The sequence below is a fragment of the Typopeltis vanoorti genome, chromosome 5, assembly GCF_054136105.1.
Source record: "Typopeltis vanoorti isolate ZY-2024b chromosome 5, IOZ_Tvanoo_1.0, whole genome shotgun sequence".
NCBI lineage: Eukaryota > Metazoa > Arthropoda > Arachnida > Uropygi > Thelyphonidae > Typopeltis > Typopeltis vanoorti.
The window spans coordinates 161,902,946-161,917,318 of NC_143553.1; the positions used below are offsets into that span (position 1 = coordinate 161,902,946).

At 37.8% G+C, this 14,373-nt stretch overlaps 1 protein-coding gene across 2 annotated transcripts in view; it reads left to right on the top strand.

Annotated features, from left to right (window-relative positions):
- Positions 1-14,373, top strand: part of LOC150107013 (DDB1- and CUL4-associated factor 8-like) — a 263,903-nt gene that overhangs the window by 147,184 nt on the left and 102,346 nt on the right. The gene's annotated exons all lie outside the window — the stretch shown is intronic.

Here is a 14,373-nt window from a genome sequence, read left to right on the forward strand (position 1 = left end):
TTTCACAGAAAGGTAGGGCAGAATTTTTGAAGCAGAAAGCATCCTAAGAGCTCATTTGGTTTCAGCAAATTCCTTTGTTTGGAAAGACCAAGGTTCAAATTCCACCTAAAATGCAAAGCACCTTTATCATCTGGGCTGTTCAGTTGTAGGTGAGTTAGCTGGTTTCATATGGAGGCAAGTGAGGTAGGTAATTTACTTATCATCATTCTGACCTCATATGATGTAATTGGACTGATATCAAATTAGGAAGTGGAACTATTCTGTTCACCAAAGATAATTAGATCAAAAGACTGCATGTTTGTTTAGGTGTTTAAAAGATCATCAAAATGCTCTGCCCACCTTGCTATGATGGCATCTTGCCCTACAATTGTGTTCTTGTCTTTATCTTTAAATGACATCACTCCATTCTACCTCTTCCTGCATATCTTATTAATAACTTCATATAGTTCTTTGTGATTATTCTCTTTATCTGCATTCTCTGCTTTCTCTGTCATGCTGTTAAACTACATGTTATGTATTTTCACTTGTGCATTTACTTGTTTATTAATTTCCCTATACCTTAGTCTATTTTCATTATTTGGATGCTAATCCAGCTTCTTACTACATTTTCTAATTTCAGTAGTTATCTGCATTACCTCACTGTTCAAATAATTCTGCTTTTGCTTCTCTCTCTCTCTCTCTCTCTCGCTAATCCCTAAAACAGATTGACTAGTTTCCTGTGCAACCTTCTTAAAGCTGTTCCACTTTTTACATCACTTAAATTCTAGCATTATCAGCACTGCTCAGAGCTTCTGTGTTAAAAGAGACAGTAGTGATGTGCCTTGCATTAAATTTTCAGAGCTTTAGCTGCCATGTGCTCTTAACAAAGCAGTGGTCGGATCTCATCTCTGCAGTTTTGTATGTCCTAGTGTTCTGCAAAGAATTTGCCCATTTACTATTCATTAGAACATAGTCAGGTTATTCTGGATTCCATCAGGTGAGACCCAAATAAATATCCCTAGTTTTAAAACAGATTATTTAAAATTGGTTATTCTTAGTCCATTTAGCTTGCATAGGAGTCTCTCACTGTTGTCAATGCAATTAGCAATTTCTAATGGTCCTATTACTCCTGTCCAGTAATGAAATCAGTGCCAACCTTGGCATTCAAATCCCTTAACCACACCGGCCATAAAAGATCAAATACTCATCCTCAAAAGCTTTGTATCCATCATAAATTTCAATATAATATCAATGGTATTACAATTTTAATATGCACTTCGTATTCATGGTAATGTGGACGTATGTATACGTCCTGGCCTGTAGCATGGTTAAAATAACTGCTACATCGCCTTTCATAAAACAGCCTGGTATATCTTGTAGTTGATTAAAGAAGCACTCTTTCTCTCCATCTTGTGAATCATCAATAGGAAAAGAGCAACTAACCATATTCAGTGAACTTAATCTCAGTTTAAAATGTGGCAGTTAGGAGCCTAGCATTAATACTTTATATACAAGAAGAGCATTACTTGCATTACAGCTGATATTATGTATCCTGTGTATCATTCTACCTGAGTCTGGCAGCTCACACAAACAGAGGGATGGAGCAGCTTTTTTTTTCATGAAGGCCTATTGATGGCATCATTTCTTCCATACCCAAATTTAAAACCATAATGAAATCCACTCAGTTTAAATTATTATTATTACTATTGCACAGTCAACTCCATGTATTCCGTAGACTCATCTAAGAAGGCCCTAAATATTATGCCAAGCACTATCCAATATTTGCTCAATATTTATCGTACTTTGCATACATCTCATTCAGACTCTGGAAACCTATTCCACTCATTCACCATTCTTCAAGCAAAAATATAGTCCTCACACCCTTGCTCAGTTCCCAAGAATGGCCCGATAGTTCTCCCACCATCAGACCTATTATGAAAAATTTCCTCAGTATTGATCCTATAAAAACTTTTCAGTAATTTGTATGTCTCAGTCATGTCATTCCTATTTCACTTGTGGTCCAATTATTGTAACCCACAAATCTTCAGCCTATCCTCATAAGGTGCATTCCATAGATCTGGCATCATCTTGGTCACTTGCCTCTGAATCCTCTCCATCTTCTCTTCATCCCTAAGAAACCCAGGTGACCAGATCTGTGTGCACAGTAATCAACATAGGATCTTATCAAAGCCCTATAAAGAGGCATGATAGCCTGTTCACCTCTTGTCAGAGTGTGCTTAGGTAACTAAGTAATCCGATGACTCAGCTGAAATTCGATGATTTCAGCCACTTTTGAAATATGCCCTCTAAACTTCAATTTCCTACCCACTAATACTCCCAAATTCCTGGCATCAGTCTAGTACACAGCTGGTAATTTTTTCACGACATAATGCATAATTTTGCCAATTAAACTGATATCTGTTCTCCTACCCCATACTGCCAATCTGTTTAAATCATCAGATTTTAAATTTTAACCTGCAAAATTTTAACATCCTCTTTGTTGACCTTTGCTCTATGACAAGTTAGTTGCATCATCGGCAACTAACTGAATGTTTCCTCTCAGATCATTTCCTATATCATTAATGTATAAATTAATTAATAATGGGGCCAAGTACAGAGCCTTGTGGCAAGCCACTAGACTTCTCTGGACATTTTACTCCTGAATAAACTACTGTCTGCTGTTTCTATCAACCATCTATTTCACCAATTTCATATCTATCCCACTCTCTCTCTGTGTGTTCACTGGGCATCTACAGATGCCGTATGGTCACTCCGATGCTCGGTGATGTTCCACACCAGGCCTCGCCATGTAGTCCTGTTGTTTGCTTTTCTGGCAGCCTCAACTCTCTGAAGATCAGTCACTCCACACACGCCATCCATCCATCTCATTGATGGTCTACCCCTGTCTCTTTTTCCAGGATCTTTACCTTCTATTACTGTTCTGAGAAGTCCTCCTTCCATCATTTCTATATGTCCAAAATATTTCAACTTTCTTCTGTCAATATCCTTAAGGAGCCTTAAAGTTCTACTAATCTTTTCTAACACCCATTCATTTGTATGCCTTTCAGTATATGATATCCTCAACAGCCTTCTGTAACACCACATCTCAAAAGCAGATATCCGTATCTTATCTGACTTCTTTAGGTTCCAAGTCTCGCATCCATAAGTCGCTGTTGGAAAAACAACTGCATCTAAAATCCTCAACTTTGTTCCCATTGAGATAGATCCATCCTTCCAGATTTTAGACAGATCTCTGACTGCTGTTTTAGCCATTCCTAACCTTTTTCTGATATTTTCTGAACAGCAATTCTTCACATTAATAATGGATCCCAGGTACTCATACTTGCTGACTTCCTCAATTCTTTCTCTATTAAGGTACACTTGTTTCTCAAGAGCTTGTCTGTTTGTTTTTCCTTTGAGAACCATGATCTTTGTCTTGCTAGAATTGAGTTGAAGTCCTCTGTTATTACTGATCTTGTTAACTTTGTTAAGAATTAGTCCTAGTTCTTCCATGTCATTACAAAGGAGAACTGTATTATCAGCATACTTCAGATTACTGATCAATCTACCTCCTATCGTAATTCCTGTCCTGAGCTCATCCAATGCTTCATGCATGATGTCCTTACTAAACAAATGAGGAGAAAGTAAACATCCATGTCTAACTCCTTTTCTCACTTGAAGCCAGTCAGTCAAACCAACACCTGTTCTTAATGTGGCTTCTTGTTCCTTATACAAGTTGGCTATCAACCTGATAGTGTGTTGAGGAAAACCCATTCTTTTCATTACTTCCCACAGTTTCATATGCTCAACACAGTCAAAAGCTTTAGAGTAGTCTAAGAAACACATTACCAGAGGGAGTCTGAATTCTTTATATTTTTCTATGATCTGTCTATGGCAAAGGATCTGATCTCTGGTGCCCCTACCTTTCCTAAAACCTGCTTGTTCCTCAGGCATCTCTGCCTTAACTTTGGCCTCAATCCTATTTAGCATGATCTTTAATAAAATTTTGCTTGCATGAGATATCAAAGTAATAATTCTATAATTCTTGCATGCCTTCATATCACCTTTCTTGTGTAGTGGTATGAAAACTGACTTCTTCCAGTCTCTAGGCCATGATCCTGTCTCCCATATCCTTGTAATCAATCTATGAAACTTATCCCTCCATCCCTTGCAGCTTTAATTAACTCTTCTGGGATTTCATCTGCACCTGGGGCCTTATTGCTGTTGAGCTGCTTAACTGCTCTTTTAACTTCATGCCTAAGTGGAGGAGGTTCCAAATCAAAATATCTATCCCCATGTGCTGGAATTTATTTATCAAAATTTATGCAGCATGCTGTCAAAAGCCTACTCAAAGTCCATTTGTACTACTGTATATCCATTACTTTTATCCAACTCAGCTGTCACTGTATTATAAAAAGTTACTGAGGCATGACTTACCCTTCACAAAACCATGTTTCCCCCATATAATATCCCATTGCTGTCTACACTTTCCAGAATTTTTCCCTTAACTAACTTCTCGAATATCTTGGTCCATCTGTTCTCTGTAGAGTTGACTACTCCTTTTATGGTTCCATTCCAACTACTACACATGTTATGCTTATACTGGCAATACTTGGTCACCATACCCATTTTTGTGACAATAGGTCATACCACTTGAAGTATTACTTTTGCACTTGCAAAGAAGGACAATCATATGGGAAGTAGTAAAGGAGTGTTTGAGGGAGGTAATGGCAGACTGCATACAAGGGTGGTCTGAAAAGTTATCAGCCTAAAGATGAAAAATGAATTTATAATTTCAAAATTATTTTTATTTTTCAACATAATCTTCCTTAAGACTAATACATTTATTCCAGCGATGCTCCAGCACCATTATCCCATCCCTGTAGTGGTTCTCAGTAAGATCTGCAAAATACCCCTCTACAGCTGTAATCACCTCTTGATTTGAAGAAAAACACTGACCAGCAAAGAAGAGTTTTAGTTTTGGGAAGAGATAGAAGTTGGTGGGAGCCAAATCTGGGGAATAGAGTGGATGTTCCAACAATTCATAGTGCACATCCCTTAATTTTCACATTACCAAAACACCTTTGTGGGCAGGTGCATTGTCCTGATGAAAGATGATTTTTTTTTCGTCTAATCTGGTTAAAAGATCGGAATAATATTCCCCCGTTTTTATTTTACCCTTTTCAAGATAATTAATAAACAAAATGCCTTTAGCATCCCAAAACACTGATGCCATGACCTTTCCTGCTGATTGAAACAACTTTGCCTTCTTTGGCGCTGAACAACCGGCTTCTGTCCATTGTTTTAACTGCTGTTTGGGTTCTGGTATTTAATGGTGAATCTGAGTCTCACCCATAGTAATAAATCGATGCACAAAATCAGTTTTATTCTTGTTAACATGCTCCAAACACTGTTCAGAGATTTTCATGCGAGTGCATTTTTGATCTGCTTTGAGCAAGCATGGCACCCATCATACACAAAGCTTTTTCATTTGCAATTCTTCATGCAAAATATATCCTGCACGTTCTTTTGAAATGCCTATAGTCTCAGCAATTTCACGCACGTTGACTTGCCGGTCATCTAATACCATATCGTGCACTTGATCAATGTTTCTGGTGTTGTTACACTTTTTTGGATGTCTTTCACGTGGATCATCTTCAAGGTTGGTCCATGTTTAAACTCGACAACCCATTTCTTTGTCGAAAACGAAGGAGAAGAGCCCATAAACCTTTATGAACTTCGAATGAATTTCTTTTGGCATTAAACCTTCTTTTACAAAGAATTTTATAACTACACGATACTCAATTTTATCCATTTCAACGGATACAGACAACACTTTTGCTTTAGACAGCTTTATAAAACAAACTACTTGATAGAATGACTTACAATTTCACATGGATGCTTATGACAGATGGATGCTTAAAAACTTAGGAAAAAAAAACTTGCTGATGGTGCCATCTATAATCGAGGTCAAGAACGTTTCAGACCACCCTCGTACCTAGATTCAGAGTAAATCAAGTGAGAGTTAAATGAATGATAGCTGGAGCAGCAAAAAAATAAACAATTGTTGAGAGAATTTAAGGAGAAATGTGACCAGCAGGCACATGAAGAGCACAAAGCACAGGCCAGAAGTGTGGTAAGAAAGGCAAAAGCAGAGTATGAAAGGAAGTTAGCAATGCAGGCTAAAGGTAATCCCAAACACTTCTTTCGATATGCTGCAAATAAAAGAAAGAATGTGTATGGCAGAATGATTTTAATGAATGCTGATGGTAGGGAGGTAACTAAATCAGTTGAAATAGTAGAATTACTAAGGAACACTTTGCAAGAGCATATCATCCAGGTGGTGATATTGCTGGAATGAGAGAGCTAAAGGCTTATTGGGAACTGAGGTAAATGAAATGGAGGTGCAAAATATATTACAGAAACTTAATGTGAATACAGCTGCGGGATTGGATGGTGTGCTAACTCGAGTTTTACATGAACTGACGAGGAAATTGTCAGTGCCCTTGACCATATTATTTAATCTAAGTTTCACCTCTGGGTTAATCCTGAGAGGGTGGAAAGAGGGGGAAAATAGTTCCATTGCATAAAGGAGGCTCCAAGACTGATGTAATAAATTACTGACGTCAGTATATCAGGAATTGTTGTCAAAGTATTGGAGAAGTTGGTCAAGAGCAAAATACAAGAATGGGTAGATGGAAATGGGATACTGTATTGGGGCAACATGGTTTTGTGTAGGGTAGGTCATGCCTCAGTAACTTGCTCATGTTTCATAATACTGACAGCTAAGTTGGATAAAGGTAATGGATTTACAGTGATACTGCTGGACTTTGCAAAGGCCTTTGACAGGATATGCATGGAATTCTAATTAGTAAACTGCAGCACATCGGGATGGATGGTGTGGTGGTTGATGGAGGTATCAGAGAGTAGTTTATTCAGGAGTAGAGTCCAAAAGAAGGACTGTGACTAGTGTTGTGCAACAGGGTTCTGTTTTAGGATTGCTACTGTTTAATTTGCACGTTAGTGACATAGGAAAGGATCTAAGAGGAACTGTTTTGTTATTTGCTGTTGATGCAAAGCTGGGTAGAGCAAAATATAGATGTACAGAATTGTCAAAATTTTGCAGGATGATTTGGATAGATTGGCAGACTGAATGAAGGAGAATGGATGTCAGTTTAATGCAGCAAAATGTAAGATTATGCATTTTGGGGTGGAAGGATTTCCAGCTGTATACCACATTGGTGGAACTGTACTCTAGGAAATTGACAAAGCCAGAGACTTGGGAGTGTTAGTGAATAGGGAATTAAAGTTCAGGGGGCACATAGCAAAAGTGGCTAAAGCAGCTCATCAGATTACTTAGTTAGTGAAGAATACTTTGACGAGAAAAGACAGGCAGGCTATTTTTCCTCTTTATTGAGCCTTAATAAGACCCCATCTTGACTATTGCACACAGATCTAAGCACCAGGGTTTCTTGGTGATGAGGAGGATCCGGAGAGGATCCAGAGGCAAGTTACCAAGATAGTAGCAGGTCTATGGAATGAACCTTACGAAAACAGGTTCAAGATTTGTGAGCTACAGAAATTGGTTTGATAGAAAAGGGGTAATATGATTGAGACATGCAAATTACTGATGATTTTTTACAAAATTAATTGAGAAGAATTTATTTAGAACATGTCTGGTGGCCAGAGAACCTAGGGACTAGGGAAACTGACTAAGAATGTAGTTAGGAAGAATGTTATAACTAGGTTTTTTGTTTGGAGAGTAGTGAATGAGTGTAATAGATTGCCAAAGTCTGTTGTGGGTGCCATGACTGTGAATGAGTTCAAAGCAAAGTATGATAAATACTGCAAAATGTTGGACAGTTCTTGACATGGTGTGGCCTCTCTTGATGAGTTTTATGAGTAGTCCATAATAATAATATATTTAAGCCATACATATTTATTCCAGTTTTCATAGCTGAGATCTGAATGACACTGTTTTCTGCAAACTCAAATCTATCACTAGATTTGCATTCCTTGTTCACATGTTTTAAAATGATACCTCAGACTTCTCCTTTTACTCTGTTTTCCAATTTACCTTAAAGGTTAAAAACCTTTATACTTATGTTATTTAGAATAGAATTCCATTTATCTAACCACAAATCCTCTTAGTTGACTGAGTCATGTGCCTGTTTAAAACCTGTTAAGATGCTGAATTACTAAGTTGGTTCTGTTGTGCGTTTGTATAAATAATCCAATCTAAAGTATAACAAAATCATGTTTCCCTAGCACAGAAATTAATGATATTAGTCATTTCAAAGCAAAAGAACTAATTGTCTTGATTGACACTAATAATCTGAGAGGTGAGAAGTATTCTGTGAGGGAGGATGTGAAGTAGTGTTGGATGAAGCAAAAATGAAGAGCAAGAAGATAGAGACTGTAAGTCTCCTGGCATGCTATAATTGAGGCAAATTGAGGAGGAGGAGGAGGGTGTTGAGAAGTAAACAAATCAATATGCAGATTGTGCAGAAGGAATGATGTAGAGTTTGTGGATCTGTAGCCTGTGTTTGACAGAAAGATTTGTATAATGCTAATGGACTGATATAAATGGTTTTGGTGTTTGGTGTCTAGAGTTTGCACTACAGCAAGCTCAGTTCATTGAGCTTGCTGTAGTGCAAATTCAGGAAAACTTAAGCAATTAGGGTGGATGCAAGTGAGGGTGAGAATGACCAATAAGTGCAGAATCTAGTCTCTCAAACAAAAATATTGAAAAATATTGAATTCAGGAGTAAAGGTGGTTGCAGACCTAAAGGGATGATACAATTTCCATAAACTAATGCCAGAAGTATTACGAACAGGAGGGAGGAATTTTTGGCATTGGATAGTGCAACCTTTCTAAAAGTTATAGGCATTAGTGAGACTTGACTAACAACAGATGATGTAGCTACAGGGATAGAATGTGAAGGGTTTAGTATTTCAGGGAAGATAGAGAGAGGATAGCAGATGAATTGTAGCCAAAAAAAGAATAGGAGATAGGCAGGAGGGTGGCTGTTCATTTGAAGCAGTGTAGTCTAAGATCAAGGCCAATATGACAAAATATGCAGTTGGTTGCAGGTGGTTCCAGGAATGATCTGGAAGACATTCATCAGCAAATTAGTACATAGAGTGCAGATCAAGTTATTATTATGGGAGATTTCAATTATGGAGATATAGATTGGAAGGATGAAAGATCACATGGCAGGAAGGAAATGCAATTTATACACCTACTGAGAAATAATTATTTGAAGCAGCACATGATGGAGAGGACTCAAAGTGCAAGAGTATTGGACCTGGTCATAGAATCAGAAGAGTTATCCATAACTAAGGTGGCCACATTGCCTCTGACTGGGGGAAAGTGACCATGTGGTCTTGACTTAGGAGATTGTAAAAAAAAGAATGAAGAATATTCTATCAAGAAGGGGTATATGTGGACCTACAAGGCAGTATAACATTTTGAGCTTTCTCCTATGACAAGCTTAGAAGAAAGCTCGAAGTGGTGCCTAGGCATCAAACTCTGCAAGGGAAGGATGTTAGTAATGTATGGGAGATAGTTAATGGGAATTTAGAGGAAAGTATATTAAATTGTATACCTAAGATAAGGAGGATTAATTAGGTCAGAGTGAGATGGATGAATAATACCATTAAACATGAGCCTCAGAAAATGAAAATGCTGTGGAAGATATATAAGAAGAAAGGTGACCAGCAAACTCATGAGCAGTAAAAGGTTCAGGCAAGAAAGGTGACCAGCATGGTAAGGAAGGCAAAATCAGATTATGAGAAGAAATTAGCTAAGAAAGCCAAAGGAAATCCCAAAGAGTTCTTTCACTGTGTGTCAAGTACTGAAAAAATGGGTCAGAAAAAGAATTCAGAAATGGGTGGATAAGAATATGATACTCTGAGGGGTAGCATGGCTTTGTGAAGGGTTGGTCATGCCTTAGTAATCTACTAATTTTATAATAGAGTGACAACTGTGCTTCTGCTGTTTGCAAAGTCATTTGATCAAATACCACATAGAATTCTGTTACGCAAATTAGAACAAATGGGGATGAATATGACATTGGTCATGTTAAATCTGGACAGATATCAGAAAGCATTATACAGAGGAGGAAGCAGAATCCAAGCAAAAGCTGATGACTAGTAGTGTGTCTGCATGGTTCAGTGCTAGGACCACTGCTGTTTAATTTGTACATAAATGATATAGGAAATAACCTGAAAGGAAATGTTCAGTTGTTTGCTGATAATGTAAAATTAGGTACAGTAATAGTGAATCAGGGCGATGTAGAGAGCCTGCAGGATGATTTAAGTATGCAGTTAGTATGGGCAAATGATAACGGGTGTCAGTTTAATGTGGAAAAATGTAAAGTTATGCATTTTAGGATAAATAGATTACAAGCTGAGTACCACATGATGGAACTGTATTTCAGTAAATAGATGAAGCTAGGGATTTAGGGGTGGTGGTAGAGAGAGTTGAAGTTTAGAGGATATTGCTAAGGTAGCTCATAAGATTACCTGGCCCTTGAAGAACACACCAACAAGTAGAGATAAGTTGTTATTCCTCGTTATAAGGCCTTGTTGCATCCACATCTGCATTACTGTGCTCAAGTCTGGTCTCCTGGGTTTCTTGTGGTGGAGAGTATTCAGAGGTGAGCAACCAAGATGATGAGTTGTCCATGGAATGTTTCCTATGAGAATAGATTGAAGGGTGTATGGACTGCAGAAATTGGTTTGTAGGCAATAAAGAGGAAATATAATAGAAACATTTAAGCTACTTAAAGAGTTTTATGTGATTATTGTAAGTTAAATGGTTCAGCACCTTGACTAGAGGGGGAAGAACAAGAATTCATTCCTGGAAGTTGTGTAAAAATGTGGTTAGTAGGGGGGGGGGTGAGAACTAGATTTTTTGTTTGGAGAGTTGTGAATGAATGGAAACTTGTTAGCACTTTGTCTTTTAATATGTTCAAGGAAAGGTATGATAGATTGTGTGGATAGTTTGGGTCTCCTGTAATGAGTCTTCATACTCCATACAGTTGCCCATACAGAAATAATCTTTTCTTGTTTCTTCTTCATCAAGGATCTTGTTTAAAGTCACAGAAATGGGAGTTTTACCAGAAATAATATACCTTGTTTAAAGTTTTTGGCAATGGATGAAGAATTTGTTCCTTTTCTGTTTGAGAAAAGTTTGCAGTTATTTGATCTGCTCCTGCAGCTCTTCTTTTCTTAAGCTTGTGCACAGATAATATTTCTTCTTTTATGAGCTCTTCAAATATTTCATCATTTATACTTCACACATTTTTCTGTTCTTACAGCATCTTATTTGGTGGGTATTTTATTGTATAGTAACACTGGAAAACAAAATTCTACAAAAGTCATGCCTGCCAGTTTAATTTAGTCATTACTTATAGATTTCGAGGTGCTTAACACAAATATAACAATGAAAATGCAAAATTTGCTATGGTTTGTGAGAGATCCACAATAGGTTCTTATTTAATACAGTAATACATACTTATCACATATACCAGTAAATGTCTGCTTCTATATCCGATGTTGCTTTTGCCTGTGACTTGTATAGCTACTCAAGTTCATCTCTAGTGAGCATCCAACAGAAGTCAGTCAACATGGAATCCCTGGTGTCGTTTTTCCATTGTTGCAATTTCCTGATGAAAATGTTCACTATGCTCATCACTAATCATGCTGCAGTTGTTGCAAAAAAAATCCAAGTGAGACTGGAGCAAGTGTATTTTTAAGGACATATTGCAGCCAAGTTCGTAATACAGAAAACAAGTCCTCAACTAGTTCCTTGCAGTTTTCTGCCCTGACATTTCCAAGGAAGTTAGTTGACACCAGACGAAATGCATCCCAAGCTTTTTTCTCATCACCGTGTAGCAGGTTCTCAAACATCTTGGCAATGAAGAGCTCTTGGATGTGACCCACAAAAACCAACTTTTTAATTTTTGCCTTGCTGAGTTGAGGGAATTTGTTATACCAGGTACTTGAAAACTGATCCAGTCTGGTCCATGGCTTTTACGAAGTTTTTTACCAGACCAAGTTTGATGTGTTACTATACAATAATTAGCAGAATTTTGTGTGTTTCTGTCAGTGCTGGGTGCTGCACATTTTTCTCTCCAACCTTAAGTGATTTCCTCACAGGCCGGTCTCTCTTCACATAGTGCAGAGTCCTTGCTTGGCTGTCCCATTCACACAAAAAACAGCAGTACTTTGTATATCCCAGCTGCAAACCCATCAACGCAGACAGTACCTTCACCACAGATACCCACCATACTTGCTGTATTGATGACATTCCAATAGCTGTTTTAGGTTTTCATAGGTTTCTTTCATGTAGACAATGTGTCTGACTGGAACGGATGGAAACTGGCATCCATTATGCAGTAACACTGCCTTGAGACTCAATTTCGACGAGTCTATGAAGGGTCATGTTTGATCCAAAAGACATTGATCAGGCTATCTACATTGTAGTAGAACACAAGGTCATCTTCCTTTCAGAATAAGATGCAAACTGCTCTTGACAAGTGTGAAACGAAGTTACTCAGACATTTTCCTTTAGAAGATTCCATTGTAGAAATCTTGATCCCAGTAAGTCTGCTTTGGCCTCAGAAAGCTCCAGAGCACAAGATCTTTCTGTTCTTCTTGTGTGAGAATGTGTGGTGCAGATGATGCACTGTCGCCAACATATGGTTCATAACTAGACTCCAAAGGCTCAGGAGAACCCAACATCCATTCACTTACGTCCTCGTCATCCTCAGAATCGATGGAAAAATTCTCAGAGGTTCGTGAACAGGAAGTCCTTCATCATGCAGAACTGGTCAGAGAGCAGATGGTATATTTGGGTATACTATTGTCCACTTCTTTTTCCTCGTGATACCTCCCACATCTGGAGTACCATGCAGAAGTAGCAGTCATTTGCATAATTGCTTGGCTCCCTCCAACCATAGGAATAGCAAACGGCATCGACAATTTACTGCCTTTCAGCCATTCAAAAGATTTCTAGCATACATACAGAATATGTGTTAGGCCCAGGCCTTGTCTTGGTCCTCGGTCATACATCCAAAATAAAGCTGATATGCCTTTTTCACTAATGGAGTGAATGACTTTTTCTGGCTTGCAAACATCACTTCCCTGCAAATGTAACAAAAGTTATTTGCACTATTAACACAAGTACAAGGCATCACTACTGCTGCATTTACGCTGCAGGGATCACTTGTGTAGTACTTATGATGCAGGAGTAAATGGGAGCGTAGCCCAGGAAGTTTCACAAACAGTTGCTCACCCTATGAGACTTGGCTTTATAACGATTGCATCATCTTACGACAGCGATGTCATGACTGAACTGCATTGCATCAGCCAATGATGCAATGGCTCCTGGGGGTGTTGTGTTTGATTGGCTGATGCAATATGACACAATTATATTGCAAACAGGAGATTGAAATATAGCATTGCCAAATGATACCTATGTACACAATGCAGACTGTGTCTCTCCTAAGCAAGAGCCAGTCGACAGATTTTATTGTAATTTTTTGTGTTCAGCACATGGAAATTAGTAAAGAATCACTATTTTCATTTCAGAGGCAAACTGTGTGTTGTCTAGTGTAACTGAAAGAATTCCTTTCTTTTCATTCATTCTCAATTAAGGTTCTTGCTTTTTAATCATCCTCGTTTTTCATAACAGTGTCCTTTTCAGATTAGAAATATTTTTTTTTAAGTCATGTAGTTACTTTTGGTTGGCATATTTTTCAGTTCCTTTACTTTGGTCTTCTATCCATTTATTGTTAATACTTTTTTCTTCCTGTTAATCTCTCCTGCAATGACCAGCAGCAATTAATGTCCTTGCAATGTCCATGTTTTTTAATTGTTTCTTTGTATTCTTTTGTTTTTTGGCAGAAGTTTTATAAATACATATTTAGTATTTAAATATGTATCTCTTCATGGACAGAGACTTGAAGTTTAGGGGATTGCATTGCTAAAATTGTAAGAACATCACAATGGATTATGGCAATGATGAGGATGACCTTGATGTGTAAAAGAAAAGAAGTTATGGTTCCCTTGTGTAAGGCCTTGATCAAGCCTTATAGTGCTCATTCAGTAATTTCAATATATCCTTTGCAGCAGCCACTCTGCCATGACTTTCCACCAGTGTCAACCTGCCATAATCATTCTTCCTCTTGCTTGTCATATAGTAGAAGAATTCTTGAATTAATCTTGGCGTGAGCAGCCAGTCTCCTCTCATACTGCATCTTTTCTTTTTTTACTATGCTCATTACCTTCTTAGCCACCACTTTTATACTTCTCATGGTCTGATTGCTCCAACTGCCTCATAACTTCTCTATAACATAGTTTGATTTTACTGTCCATTCATGTCAC